This window comes from Pinus tabuliformis, chromosome J, assembly GCF_031772625.1.
Source record: "Pinus tabuliformis cultivar Carrire ecotype Pingquan chromosome J, CPIR1, whole genome shotgun sequence".
NCBI classification, from domain to species: Eukaryota; Viridiplantae; Streptophyta; class Pinopsida; order Pinales; family Pinaceae; genus Pinus; species Pinus tabuliformis.
The window spans coordinates 784,783,639-784,798,601 of record NC_142295.1 but is presented as its reverse complement, the minus strand read 5'-3'; positions in this window follow the sequence as shown (position 1 = coordinate 784,798,601).

Here is a 14,963-nt window from a genome sequence, read left to right as displayed (position 1 = left end):
TACGACTTGCACCATTAACATAACCGATGAAATTTTCAAGGGATACTGACATCTACAAACCAAACGTAAAAGGGAATCAACAAAAACTATGTAAAAATTTGAAAAGATACACTGCAAACATACTCAACACCCATAGACAATATGTACACTATGAAAACTACACTTGAGATAAAGCATAGTATTTTTTGAGGTACAACCCATTTCTAGGTTGCGCCAAGGGAACTCCATCAAGATATACTAACTCCTAGGCCGCTTTTGTAAGGTCTTGCTTGACAACGTATGAACCTAACCACATGGGATGAAACTTCCCTGAACCTAACTTATCAGACTCCTTTAATATAACAAGACAAGGTCTCCTTCCGAGAAGACACGAGGCTTGAAACTCTTGTCATACTTCACCTTGATGTGTCTTTTATGAGATTCATTAGCTATAGCAGCATCGCATCAGGTCTCATCTAAATGAGTTAGATGTAAAAGATGCTCCTCCTCTACGGAAGTGGTAGGAAGAAGTTTAATAGATAGTTTCAATGATTGGATTTCACATTCAATTGGGAGGATAGATTCTAGATCATACGCAACCTAAAAGGGTGTGAATCTAGTATTCGTCTTGACTGAGGTTCGATATTCCCACAAAGAAATGTAAATGAGAAATGTCAGTCTGATTTGTGGACCCCTACCATGTGTTGAAACGTCATTTTAAGAAATTTGTTGATGGCCTCAACCTGTCTATTAGCCCGAGGATAGTAGGGAGGTCAATTTTCATGGGAAATCCCAAACTTAGCAGTTAGTTTGGTCGTCATATGATTCTGGAAATGCTCTCCATGGTTTGTGACTATTTCTCATGGAACACCAAATTGTGCGATGACGTGGTTGAAAAAAAAGTATGTCGTCGTTTCGCCAGTTTTGTTAAATGTAGACATCACCTCAACCCACTTAGTAAAGTAGTCAATAATGACAATCATATAACCATGCCCCCGAATCGAGTGAGGGTTATGATGTCATGAAGTTGATACCCCATTTTTCAAAGGGACCAACAATAATAACGGGATGAAACGGAGTAGGCGGAGCACGGGTCTTACGATTATATATGTAGCATGTATGACACATCTCGATGACAAGGATGCAATCTCGAAAGATGGTAGTCTAGAAGTAAGGAGCACGTAAAATTTTATGGGCAGTAGCATAACCATATAAATGTCTGCCACATGCCCCTGAGTGGCATTCATTTAAGACTTTATCAATCTCCTCAAGTGTGAGGCACCTTCTTAATATTGTATCTATACCTGATGGTAAATGTTGTCATCAACAATGACGTAATTTTAGGCTTGGTAATGAATACATCGTTGCTTCGAGTGAGAGGTGTTAGACTAGAAAGTCTAGTTATGGAGATAAATCAGGAAATTTCCATACCACAGGTTAGATGATGAGTTAAAAAGACAATGAATCATCAGGAATAGAATCTTCATATGTGGATTCTGAATGAGGAGAAGGAAGATCACACATCAACTCGATGAAAACTAGGATTTCTTGGACTTGGATTTGATGAACTCACGGTTGAATTCTTGTAATATGACAATCAATTTCGAGTACTTGGCCCTCGACAATTGACATGGTAAAATGTGTGTCATAGGGTTGCAATCTAAAATAACCAGCTTACTGAGGCAAGATGTAATGGCGAAATATTTGGATGGCTTGAATGGTTGCCAAAGCTAAATTTTCTACGTGGGAATATCTAATTTCCGTATTGTTAATATTCCAACTTAGATAGAAAATGGGATGTTCAGTCCCTAAATCATCTAGTAGGACTAATGTCATTGCTATAGTAGAAATGACAGTAGCAAGATACAAGAAGTAATCCCGCTAATAATTAGGGGGATATAGAAGAGATGTCTGAACCAGTATATCTTTCAGGCCATGGAACACTTTCTGAGTTGCATTATCGCAATGGAAGGGAACCCCTTTATTTAGTAAAAGAGTAAATCCTTTGGTCAATTTAGTGTAATTAGGGATGAATCTTCATAGGAAGTTAGCTTTCCCTTGAATTCATTGAATTTGGACTAGTGAAGGAGGTGTAGAAAATTAACAATCACCTATACTTGCAATGCATCGATACGAATTCCTTGTTTCGATATAAAGGAACCTAAGACTCGACCAAAACTAACACAAAGCACACATTTTTGTGGGTTAAGGTGAATATTATAATGTCTTTAATTAAGAAAAATAACCCGAAGATGCATCAAGTGATCAATGTGATGTTTTGAGTGAGTAGGGAGTTCATCCAAATATGGTTGAACAATGTGTTTGATATCACAAAAAACATAATCGATGGCACGTTGAAGTGTGGCCCCCACATTCTTTAAGCCCAACAGGAGTTTCCTACAGGCCAAATTACCTGAGGGAAAAATAAAATCAGTGTTAAGATGTTTTGCCAAGAGAATGTTGATTTGATTATAGCTTGAAAATCCATCCATGAATGAATAAATTTCACAGCCAGCATAATCATCAACAATCTGGTCAATAAACAGGGTGGGATAATTGTCCTTCAGACATGCACGATTCAAATCTTGATAATTGACACACACTTGAATGGTGCCATGTTTCTTCATGTTAGGATTTACTTTTGACACCCAATAAGTTAAAGGAACGAGGTATATGAAACCAACTCAAAGAAGTCGTTCAACTTCAGCCTTAATACTAGTAGCCTTTTGGGATATATTAGACAGAGGCACTGCTGTATTGGTTTGGCATCAGGATACATCTTAATTTCATGTATAATTATATTTGGGTTGATACCTTGCATATCCTCATAGGTATAGGAAAATACATCCAAGAACTCATGAAAGAGGACTCGATAAGTGTTGATCTTAGATGGAGAACAATATGATCTAATGTGTAGATTTTCAACAACACCTGTCTTGATGGAAATGTTAAGAGGTATTGCCTCTTCTATATTTGAAAGGTTCTTTTCTAAATCAACCTAAAGAATAAACACATAATTTGTAAAACGATCGACAAAATTAGGAAAGTAGACATCATTAAGACTATCCTCAATCGAATAAGGTAAGGAGGAATGATGGTGATTTTCATCCCATGGTGTATCGTTCAATATCATGATTTCCATGATGCTTTCATCTGTAGGGAATACACGTGAGAAAGGATTGGAAGATGTACCATAGTACAATGATATGTCTACCCAATTAAGTGAATCAAAAGAGGAAACCACACAAGGCGAGTAAATGGATTTGTAATCTACCTCAATGTGGCTTAGCAGCATTCTATTGAAAAAAATTTGGATGTCAATTTCATCTGGTACAATCCATGGATCGGCCAATATGGTAGAAGATGATATCACTATGATATATGCCATCGAAGATGAGTTGTCAGGAAGGAGAGGAGGAGGGAGTGAAAATGTCCCCATAAGTGAAGAATCCTTCAACAATCCAACTCTGACATGCCGATATGATTGTAGTGTTCCCCCACAAGAGGGACACTTCTAGTAACATGTGAATCAGAGGTGAAAAATGTGAGTTGGTATATGGCTACAATCCTACCTTTATGAGGAAAGGTGATCATATAGAAGTAAGTTGAAACGAAAATAGCCATGGCATAAACCCACGTACGTCTAAATATAATATTTTAATTGAGAGGTCCATCAATAAATTCGACTTCTATGGACACAGTTTTTCCCCCTAATTCAACTTCCAGGGAGTTAAAAATCCCACAAGGTTTATATGTTCTCCCGTCAAAGGTTTTCAATGTACTAGGTGATTGACTCAGATGAGGAGAACCAATCACCTTCCAGACATACATGGACATAATGCAAGTTGAGGCTCCCTCATCCATGATAAAATGATGAATATTCTTACAACGGAAAATGACTTGGATTATAAAATCTAACTGAGATGGAAGTCGAGGGGTATAGTTTTCATGAGATAAAGCAACAAGGTTGGAATCTGGTGGATCCACACATCTAATAGATGAAAGTAAATCCTTATTTTGGGTGTGGTACTTTTGCAACACCTCAGGAGTCAACATAGCCAATGGAGACTAAGCCAAGTCTTCAACTACGTTATAATTATGAGTAGCACTCGCACGAGGGTTGAAATATGACTTATGAGTAATGCTCTTTGGAGGTTAAAGATTCAATTTAGTGGTAATCGATGGTGGAGTTGGATTTAATTATGATGGTGTCGAATTGGTAGGTTTATCAATAGTCTGACCATTTGGTAGATTTTCATTACAATATCCTTGTTCCAAGTAGCTACCAAAACATCAGATCTCCGCTTTGAAGGGGAAAGAATCAAAACCGTGTTAGAGGAAGATGGGTCTTGAGCAACCATATGAGTCTCTTGATTAGGAAAGGTGTCAGTCAACACTGCAAGAGGAGTGGAGGACTTAAGAAATTGATTCAATTCAATGCAGTGAGGACAATCATGTGTAAATTTCACTTCATTGCAAATCAAGCAAGGATATCGAGGCTTCCATTTCTCATGAGAAGATTGATTTGTTTGCTTATCTTAGGGAGATGGATCTTTCTTTTTCTTACCTTTTCCTTTATTTTTTCTTCTAGGTTTCCTTTGAGACTTGCCCTTGTTAGATGAAATGACATTTATCTTGGAAGTAGAAGCTGTAGGAGGGTGGGATTGAGGGTTTTGAGCAGATGCAGGTGGAGAAATACCAGATGGTTTACTCACTATCTACATGTTGGTAGAACCAATAATTCCATCAGTAGCATGAGATTCTTTACTAGGCATAAGAGGAGGAACAATATTCGAAGGTCTTAGATTGTTTGGATTCTTATCGTAGAGTGTTCTGGATGGGGTATAAACCAAATCCAAATATTGCACACAAGAAATCACTTTCTCTTTAGTCATGACTCCACCTTTGGCCACATATTTTTTTATAGGTACCAACAGAGATTTGGTGAACCATTCTGTGATAGGTAATTGGAAACATAAGTTTCGACCAATCGGTAATGATGCCTCCACTCATGAATGTGATATGAAATGTGAGTGGAATTTGAATGTTTGAATTTGGTTAACAACTCCATTCTAGTTTTGTATTTGACAGGAAACTGGAAATTCATGAGGAAGATTGTGGCTAAAGTACTAAAATCATGAAATGGAGCTTTGGGTAACTCATATACCATTTGGCAGTGGGACTCGTAATCATTCTTTGGAAAATATGAAGTCAAATAGAATGATCATTAACAAAGTTTGATGAACACCATAGATGATATGTCATGACATGCGTTGCTGGGTCTTCTCCTCGATTCCCATTGAATTTAGGGATGTCGGAAGGAAATTTAATAGGAATAATCAACCAACAAGGAGAATCAGCAATGCAGTTATTGGTGAGCCGAGTCAAATCCAGTAACTTGACAGTGGCCAAAAAATACAATTTCCAATTAAAGTCTAGCAGAAGATGACCTGGATGGGAAGGAATAGCCTGGGAGATAACCACTTTCATTCTTGAATAATGAGGGTTCTGGTAATAAGGAACCTAGTTACCAGAATAAGGAGGATTCTGATAGCTAGAATACAAGTGACCTTGTTAATCAACCCTAGGATAACCATGAATTGGTTGGGCTTAAAAATTCACTTGACGGATACTGTGATAAGGTCTATATTGTTGCCCAATGGGGATTTGCATCATCTCATGATAAAGAGGGTTTGAATGATGTTATGCCATTTTGTGCAAGCGATTGAGATTGTAAACAAACTTGTAAAGGTTGAGTAAGTGGAACCTGTGACGTACCAGATACTAAAGCAATAGCTTGAGATGTAATCATACCCTGTACAAGTTGAGTTACATGAATTTGAGCTTGTTGAGGTACATATTGAGAAATAGGAATTTGAAATGATGTCATAAGCTGGAAACAAACAATGAACCCAACATTGAACTAGGTTGAAGGGGCAAAGTAGGTTGTCCAACACTAGCACCTATCCCAGGATAAGGAGGACTATAATAAAGTTGGTTACCAATATGAGGTATACCAAAAACAGGTTTCCCCCTTGCCAAAGGAGGATGGGATGATGGAGGCAACTACCCCCTTTGCGGAAAATAACCAACATAAGGATAGTTAGGCTGGTTAAGAAGACCTTTCCTACTAACAGAGAGGCCATATTTCTCTTCAATTGTCGGTGTAGGAAGAGGAGAAGGAGCAGGCTGAGAAACACTCATAAGAGCAATGCCAAATGGAATTTCTGAAGTGGATGACATGGGGGATGTCCATAAATTGGAAGATGCACCAAAGAAGGGGTACCAGTAAGGACTGCTAACCTGGTGAGACAGACAAGCGACCATACAAATGTGCCTCTTGTGATGTCAAAAACATAGATGTGGAGGAAAAATTTGAAGTCTCAACCAAAGTGGTTAGTGTAGGCTGAGAATCCATTTCAGCTCTAGTCATGGTAAATTATCCCAATGTGGAGTATAGTGTAAAATTCGGAGGTAAGTCAAAAGAACCAGGTAAAGAAGTTTGTTTAGTAAGTGGAGGAGGAAGAAGAGGATCAGTTGCATAAAGGAAAAGTCTCTCCAAATGAGTATAAGGATGAGGTTCTTCAATATGTCTATCCACACATGTCTTTGGCTCTAACTTAACCAGTTTATCCACATTTCATTTCAAGCCTCACTCACTTTTTGCATGACTTCTCATAGCCTTGTTTTTGGGTTTAATTTTTTATGTGTTAGTTTAACCCATGGTTCTTTTGTTGTATATTGTGAAGCTTATTAGTTTAACTCAAGGTTTTTGGGTATAACATGTTGTGTATTGTGCTTGTGTCCTGTTCATTGGCACTCATCCAATTCTCTAGCATAGAAGATCTAAATATTTTTGCAGCTTGAAATATTAAGATTTTAGTGGAATTTGATTTTAAATTGTTATCTCAAACCCCAAGAAAAATTCAATCAAACTCATATATATTACACTGAAGTAGTCTTGTAGAGACATACTAATAAAGTTCATTTTAGGATTAATATGACTCTAAATAGCAAAAAGCATATACATTTTAATTTGGTTTCATAGCGAGAGGATATCTCAATTTTTAATCTCCCAGGATATCAGTTATTTGTTTGTATGAGCTTAAGGTCATGGGGCCCATCCAAAAATGTTTGAAAGAATGCACCATACCCTTTGAAAGGATGATGAATTGATCATTTGTGCCAAGAAACAACCATGGTGTCTCGATTTTTGTTCCCTCCACAACCCTAAGTTGTCCACCTAAATTAGAGATTCGAAGATGGGATTTGATTGATTATTTGAAGAGCTTGGAAGAGTATTTTCATTCTCAGTGAATACACAACAGATTGTGTCCAACCTATTCTAGACTCTTACTTCGTAGGGCCTACCATTGAATCAGCTCATATGCACCTACTTTAGTGTTATTTCATCTCTTTTTTTTAGCACTAGCGGTTCTAGGTTCAGGTGGAGTGATTATATGTTCGCTCGATTTAAAGGGTATTTTCAATCTCAGTGAATACTCATTAGATTGTGTCCAGCCTATTCTGGACTCTAACTTCGTAGGGTCGACCATTGAATCCACTCATATGCACCTACATTGGTGTTATTTCATCTATTTTCTGAGCACTAGTGGGTCTAGGTTGAGGTGGAGTGATTTTATGTTGGCTCGATTCAAAATTTATGTCACACAGTGCATGATTAGTTAATATTTGAGTTTATTTACTTTTAATCTTTGTGCACTATATGAGCATATTCTAGCATTAGTTATTACTTTTTAATAATATTATTTGCTTCTGTTATTAATGTCAACTCCATATAGAGTTATTTGGAATGGAAATGGCCTTTCTATTATAAAGTTGATTTAGGTCCATGTTCATGTCATAAGTACTAGTTTTGATGGCACACCCATTGAAATATTTGTTTGATATCAATCTCAACTTCTTGCAAAAGCTAATCTTATTCTAAATGCCTTATTTTTTGTTTTCAACTCTTTACATTCAAGTACATGAAATGAGTATTATATGTTTTTCATTTAGTTAGTAAAATCATTGTATTACATGGAAATACTATTAAGAGGCGGGCTTAAAAACATATGGGTCTTAGGACACTATAAGAAGTTTTTTGAGTTCATTAAGTTTGTTTCTGGGAAATTTAATTTGATTTATTGACAATATATTATTGATTATGACCATATAAATGACGAGCTTCTTCAGCAAGGTCTTTTATTAAATGATGAATTACAAAGAGTTCTTGCAAAACATGACTCTACAGCCTCAGGGTCTCCTTTACCACAACAACTTGTGATTTCCAGCTCTCAAACACCATCTTCTAGTGCCCCTTATGAGGAAGATGAGGCCAAAGATGATTTTGGACAATTGGCCCGTAGGTAATGTGAAGATGTTTTCTATTTTACGCTACTAGAGATAAGTTGAAATAAAGATTTCACTGTTGTCTTCAAATGACATATAGTTGTGGAAAAACTTTGTTCAAACATATGTCAAACTTCAATGTGTTCATATCAATGTAAATCAATTCTCTTTTCATCTAAATAGAGATCTATATCTTTTTTCTTTTTCTCTCTCTTTCTTTTTTTCATATTAACATGCATTCTGCTATTAAAAGTGAAGATTTATCAACTCTTTGGCTCTCTTCTTAATCTTCACATAAATACACATCTGATTATTTATTTATCATATTCATATCAACCCAGAATATGTTATGTTGGTATGCTAATTTCAATATTTGAACGTGGACTGTATATAAGATTAAATAGGCTAGTCTAGGTTGTCTTAACAATACATGCATTGAACCATTAGAAAATACCTTCTGTGGTTTGACAATTTTCCACTGTAAAGGCACCCATAATAAGTATACAGGGATTTAATTTTTCCTTATGAAAAAAAATGGAACTTAATAACTAAAAGCATTTATATATATATTAGATGCATGTAAAACTAATGTATCAAATATTCACACATCAGTTGCCTTGGATCTTGAACAAGTATACCTGTACAATATGGTACATAGGCATGGGCTAGAGCCTTGTTTGCCTGGAATAGATTATTGCTTCTTTGGTATGAAATTTGGCACTTATGCCACTTCCCAATATCATTACATTAGTTCAGAAGTTGGAGGTTCCATATATGGGCTTCCTAAACTATTGGACATGGAACTTTTCATTCCCCTTATCACTGTTGTTGTTTCTATTGTGACCGTGACTATTGAGTTTTCTTTTGAGAACCCATTTGTGGTGACATCCTTTCATTTATTACTAGATGGGCTCCCACATTTTGACCATGGACTAGACCAAGTGGACTAACATATTGTCGTTGATGTAGTCTTGTGATATTTGTCTCTGGAGATAGTATGGCGCAAGTTGTGGGTGTTGGCACTATAACAATTCCATTTAATGGGGTGATCAATGTCCTTGTTGAATTGGCTGGAGATATTTGAGTGCCTGAAACATTAATATGATTAGATAATTTATATGGCACACATGTTTGTGATATGATCTGCCTTGCTTTCCACTGTGCTATATTTACATTAGTGGAATTTGAATTCATAGCAGAAGCAAGGGGTACAACAGGTTTGGTTGATACTGTACTTAAGAGGCTACCAAAATTAAACCCAACTTGAAATGTTACAAGTCCTGTTGAGATTACATTTGAGAATAAAGTCGATCTTGTTGTTACAAAAAGCCTTCGCTTAGTTGAGGGAATGGTTGTATTCGAGCATCAGATCATGTTTGACGAGGCAAAAGATTTTGCTGAATAGCCTGTTGGGATTGCATTGATTTCCTTTGTCGTTCTGATGATGAAACTAATTGAGGGATGGAAGAAGATGCTGCTTGTTGTGGCATGTGCACCTATTTTTGTGGTTGTATAGTAGGTGGAAATGACACTGATGATTTGTTGTTTTCCATGGATAAAGAAACCCGAGACTACTTCTTTACTAATGATTGGTGCAAAAATCCCTTTGGATGTTGAAAAAAGGTTGAAGTATGAAACAAGATACCTGCTGTCAAGTATAATAGAATTTGACTCGGTTTTGGGTGCCAATTACAATAACATGGCAAAAAATGAACTTACACATGGCCATTTCAACAAGGAGTTTACATGCTCATTTCCCAGATTACTCATTTTCAAAAATAAATGTATACAATATCAAAATTCATTCAATAAATAGTGATTTTGAGCATTGAAAGAGACAATAAGAGCAAGAGTTCTCATAGCTAACCAATCTCATAGACAAATCCAGTGAAACCCATGCAACTAGGACCTCATGTAATCCAAAGAAGAAGCGGATCATTTTCTGGATCTCTTTCTGACTTCAAAAAATAGAATAAAAGTTCTCTTCTAGTAACATCACTAACTGTCACATACCTAGATGAAGAAAGCATTGAAGAATCACATCTTTAACCACTCCATATAAAAAATTTAGCTCTTCTTTACTTCATGCAACAATTTTGACTCCAATAGTCATTTTTTTAGCTTCAATTGTTACAGAATTTTATCAAATTTCCATAGATATTAAAATTTGTTCAAACATATGTCAAACTTTAGTGTGTTCATTTCAATGTAAATCGCTCCTTTTTGGATGTAAATAGATATATGTGTCTTTTATATTTTTCTCTATCTTTCCTTTTTTCATATTAACATGCATTCTTCTATTAAAAGTGGAGATTTATCAACTCTTTGGTTCTCTTCTTAATCTTCACATAAATACACAACTGATTGTTTATTTATCATATTCATATCAACCTAGAATCTGATATGTTGGTATGCTAATTTCAATTTTTGAACATGGACTGTATATAATATTAAATAGGCTTTACTGTGAACATATATGACACTTACCCAACATATATCTCAAAACTAATATTGCCATGGTAGCCTGGAAATGACTCTACTCTAGCATTTGCAGGTGCTCTGGGGAATCACGCAAGGGAAGGTAAGTGATAATGAAGAAATACTAAGAGTGCACACATTTCTATTTCAGGTACGCACTACATTTATTTTATTTTATTTCAATAAGTAGCTCTCTTGGAAATGGTTGAGCAATGGTATAAAACTTGCCTTATAGGAATTTATTATTTTATTCTTAATAGGAAGAAGGATGGGTGGTTTGGTGTGCCTCCAAGAAACGATTAATTGCCCAAAAAAAAACTTGTGATAGGGATTTCTCTGCAACTTCATCTTGCTATGAAGTCAATTAGAATAGTTCACTACCTGAATTTGATTTATTGGATATGAAGCTTCCTTAGGAACTAGATCACCACCAATTAGGATACCAATTACAGCAATGCTCGGGCTGCAAACAAGAGATGGAGCCAACTCGAATTGTGAAATCCAATAGTGGAGAAGATAACTTTGTAGGTCACCGATAGATTGAGAATTGGCCTATATCATGTTGCCAGGACATGTGTCAATTTTCCATCTTTTGTAAAACCTTCATCAAGATAGGATTGCTAATCAATTGTACATTCAAATGCATATACATTGTTACAATTCTTTCTAATCAAGGAAGCCAATTCCAATTATACAAGGGTCTTGAAATTTTGCATTTAACCACTGGAAATGAATTTGATTTCCACCATTTAATGTGATTCAAGCTATGGATTTATATGTTAGAGAGTAAACCCTCTTGTAGGATGGAGAAATCTTGAAGATTTTTCTTTTGCCTCATAATGTCTTAAAATGAAGTTCCAACTGAGGATCTTTCATGTTCAAATGACATGAATGTATTTTCAGCAAATATAGTGTGTTGCCTTATTATTTTCGAGGTTGCTTTCCATAATTGTTTTTTCATTTAGATTTTAAATGACTTTGCTAATAGCTTTAAAAATAATGCATTTTTGTTTATTTTTTCTTTTTCCTTTTTTTCTTTTTTTTGGTATCCATAAAGAACAAAGATGTAAGGTAATTAAAATCACTATTTGGGAACTTTGAATGTTGAAACCACCTTAAAAGAACATTCAGAATTAATTTTTTTTTTAATTTTTTTAAAATATGTTTTTATATTATCTCTAGAGAGACAATAATTGGAATTATGGGATTGATTTTTGGGCTAGGGTTTTGGATGAGCTCCACAGCACCTGACGATCTCTGAACGATAATAGACCTGCAGTTTCTGACCTCCTCTGGCAACTGAAAAACCTAGCTTTTGGATCCACGGACATGGATCCCCTTCCAGGGGAGGTCGCAGAACCTCCCCCAAGTGGCAGCAGCAAGAAACAGCTACAACATGAGGTTGAATAGGATTTTGATATTATAGAGCCTACCAACAAAGTATAGCAGACTGACTCAACTGAACAAGGGACTGAACCTACTACATATGATGCAAAGACACTGCCTCCTGCTCGGTAGCAAGATAATCCAGCCTTGAACAAAGAGATCCCCCAAGCCACCTCGGCCACCTGCAAGCCCATTGCAGCAGAAAGACCTAAAGTAGAACTACCTCGGCACAGGATCAATGCCTAAATCCAATTTATGAAGGACCAAGCTCTCATAGGGAAGTTTATTAGTTTCTGGCCAACAAAGAAAGCCCTGCAAGGATGGGTTGCAGCTAAATGAAAACCGAAGGGCCATGTAACCCTAGAGCTCAGACCCAAAGGCTTCTTTACGGCAGTCTTCAACTGCATAGAAGACCACAATAGAATCCTAGACAATGGTCCTTATTTCTTCAACTCCACCAGGTTGTGTCTCAGGGACTGGATAGAAATATTCAATCCGGACAAAGAAGACTTCAGTTGGGTGCTGGTCTGCATCCACCTGTATTCCCTTCCTTTAGAATATTCGGATGAAGAATCCCTAAAAGACATTGGAAATGGTCTAGGGGACTTCATCAAGATAGCTAAAGAAACTAAGCTACAAAGGTATGCTTCCTATGCTTGAATCTGTGTTTACATACATCTCGCCAAGGCACTCCTGGACTTGGTAAGTCTATATCATAATGATTCTTAATGGATTCAGCCTATATACTATGAACATGTTTCCTTTCGATGTAGAAAATGCCATGGACATGGTCATCTTTTCTGTGATTGCCCCCTAAATGTCTCTCCCCATACCAAAAGCTCCCCAAGAAAAACAGATGAGGATGGATTCACCAAAGTCAATACCCGGAAAAAACTTCACAAAAAACCTACCTCTGGATCCAAACTTACCTCAAAGAAATAATCCCAACCCTCCACTAGCAATAGGTTTGATATCCTTGCTCAATCCACCTCAAAAGACTTTGTACTCCCCACCCACAGCAAAAATATTCTCAAGTCATCTATGACCATCCCGTCCTCAGAATCTTGTTGAGACCCAAAGCCCTCTCAAACCATGATTAGCCCATCATCCAACCCCTATAAGAATTTTGAATTGAGACTCAATGAAATGGAAATGGTTATCTCTGACCAAGCACCAAACCATCCAAACGACTTGTTAGTAGGAAGCAGTGAACCCAAACATATGGAAGAAGAGCCTGAAAGTATTAACATTGGGGATCTAGACATATTTGGTCTTGAGCAAGCTTGCAAATGGAAAGAGTTTGATCAGATCCCTGACAGATAGCTAGAAAGTTTGGAGGTAATCCTCTCAAGAGCACAGTAGAAGCAAATACTAGGGATATAGCCAGGTAGTCATTGGGATGGGAAAAACCTTCCCAAAGATGCCAAGAAAAGAGAAAAAAGACAGTCCTGCAAAGAACCATGATCATTGGGGAAGTGTTGGTGGAGTTAGGAAGATACTCCAAATTAACAAAGTACTATAGACCGATACCCAATCTTGAATCATGAAGCTCACATATTGGAATTTAAGAGGGTTAAATAGCCCTGGGAAATACAGAATGATAAAAAACATGATACAGCAGGAGAAACCTCACATATTCTTCATGCAAGAAACAAAACGTAACAGTAATGCCATAGGAAACATTCTACCAAAATCCTAGCCAGGAATCCAGTCAATGGCAGTAGACGCTTCAGGAGCCTCAGGAGGGCTAGCAATTGCATGGGACACCCAAGAAATTTCCCTCACCAACTTCGAAGCGAACCATAACTTCATTCAAGCAACTTTTCACATTATTGGAACCAATATACATGGACACCTCACCAATGTATACTTTCCTCAGGATGGGGTGAGAAAATTAGCTCTGTTGAGCACAATTGCAGGGATCAACTCAACCAGAACCCATCCTCTGTGGATTGCAGGAGGGGATTTTAATATGATCCCTAAAATGGAAGAAGAAAGGGGAGGTTGAACTAGACTAGAGGTGGAAATCAGACACTTCAAGGACTTCATACAAAATAATTGCCTTACAGATCTACCATTCAACAACAGAATTTATACCTGGAACAATAAAAGATTAGGTTCGCAGCAAATTGCCTCTCATTTGGATCGATTCTTGATATCTGACAATACAATTCATGTAGGAGGAGACTGCACAGGTTCAATTTTGTCGCTTTCATGATTGGATCATTGGCCCATATCGCTACAATGGCAAAGACTTGGCAACCAAACCCGAAGACCTTTCCATTTTGAATCATTCTGGCTCACCCACCCAGATTTCAGTCAGATGGTCACCTCCTTTTGGAAAAGCTTCAAACCCCCAGAAGGATCAAGAATGTACCAATTCCAATAGAGGCTCAAGCAACTTAAAGCATAGATCAATCTTTGGAATCAAACGACCTATGGAAATATTTTCCAAGCCCAAAAAGCTTTGGCTCAAGAAATGATGGAAGTCCAGCAAACTATAATAACAAGTGGTAGAACGGAAAATTTAACAGAAAAAGAGCATAGCCTACAAAAGCAACTGGATGAGAGAAGAAATCAAGAAGAGATCCTCTAGAGGCAGAAATCCAAAGTAATATGGCTAAAAGAGGAAGAGCGGAACACCAAATTCTTTCACCGCACCACCATTCAAAGAAGAATGCACAATCATATCTCTCACCTCCAAAATCTGCAGGGAGAAAGGATGGAACAACACGAGGATATTGAAAGAGAACTCCTTCCACATTTCA